This window comes from Triticum dicoccoides, chromosome 1B (assembly GCF_002162155.2).
Source record: "Triticum dicoccoides isolate Atlit2015 ecotype Zavitan chromosome 1B, WEW_v2.0, whole genome shotgun sequence".
Taxonomy (NCBI): Eukaryota; Viridiplantae; Streptophyta; class Magnoliopsida; order Poales; family Poaceae; genus Triticum; species Triticum dicoccoides.
The window spans coordinates 655,150,031-655,151,478 of NC_041381.1; the positions used below are offsets into that span (position 1 = coordinate 655,150,031).

The following is a 1,448-nucleotide window of genomic DNA, read 5'->3' on the forward strand; positions in this document are numbered from 1 at the left end:
GATCCGCTGCCCGGAGTGCAATGCCGGCAATGTGCTCTGGTTCGTCTCTGGAATGGTAGAGAACCCAGGGAGGCATTTCTACAAGTGCGAACGCCATGGAGTAAGTATTTCGAGATTCTTTGCGTCCATCTCGCTGTCCCGCAGATCGTCATCTCAATCCAACTTTCTTTTGTGTTTTTTCAGTTTGGTGGATGCTGTTTCTGGAAGTGGGAGAACAAGTATGTACAGTACTTCAGTACTCACTGGGAGCATCTACTCTCGCACATGCATCTGTGTGTCGGCATGTAACTCTGCTTGAGCAGAACCAAGCATGGTTGAGGAACATTTTCATCTTGGGCGTGCTGAACATGGTGCTAATGGCCATATGCTGTATGCACAAGTTCTGAAGCAACGAGATCCCATGCAACGATGGAATTGGTGCACCAGATGCACCAGCGAGTTATGGGCCATTTGATTGAGAATGAGCGGACAAAGTTATGGGCCATTTGATTGAGAATGAGCGGACAAGATCTAGGTACAATCTGGGCTGCTGGTGCACTTGTAAACTGAACCTTGTGGTTTCTCTGAATTAAATAAAAGGATCATGTCCATTTATATATAAATGTTTGACACAACAGCGACAGCTTAAATGAAGAGTGTTCTTCTATGTTTGACAGAACTAGCTGAAAGCATCACTACTTGTTCTCGTCTCTGATTCTATTACAACATTCTATTTTGACAGTCATTTTGTATTTCATGATTCCAATTTTTTTCAGATTCATGATTTCAAAATTTTGTGTAACAGAACAGTGAAGTAACTCTATGATATGGATGCATAGTCTGAAAGACCCTGTTTATGAAGTACAACTTATTAAAGTTAGTACAAAGTTAAGTCATCTGTTTTGGAACAGAGGGAATACAAGTATTCCCATGTGTGCGGTGAGAGGAAGTAATTATTTGAAGACATTTTCTATAAAAAAAATTAGCGGCACTTAATGCTTCATGTAAAGTATGCCATCATATATAGAATTTGTATGCCAAATATGCGCATCAAGTTATACATATATCCAATCAATTGGTGATGTGATTTTCAAGTCATGAACTAGATTATTAATGGTTTGTTTCTGCCCAATCCGTTGATACTACTGCCATGTTTTTTTTGCTGTTTTGTAAGAAATGTACAAAGCATCTGCTATGAGACATCCGAGATGTTATTGGTACATTTCTTTGCACATGCATAGTACGGATGCAACTAACAGAGGACATGGCGTGACTGCATATAGCTTTAGCTATGTGAAATGAACTCCTCGCCTTCCCGTAGTAGCTCTTGTGAACCGTTAAAATAACGAGAGATGTAGGCATGTAGCGAAGTTGGTTTGCAGAGGAACGGATTTTCTCCTGCTTTGTTCCATTATGTAAAAAAATAGCGGTCTACCAAAGAACAAGGTGCTTTCTGCAAATGTACCAGC

At 40.3% G+C, this 1,448-nt stretch overlaps 1 long non-coding RNA gene across 1 annotated transcript; it reads left to right on the forward strand.

The window, feature by feature from the left end:
• On the forward strand, window positions 1–557 carry LOC119311298. Its single transcript, XR_005150970.1, has 3 exons — window positions 1–100; window positions 184–473; window positions 509–557. It is a non-coding gene; the product is annotated as an uncharacterized LOC119311298 (long non-coding RNA).
• Window positions 558–1,448: the final 891 nt, after the last annotated feature.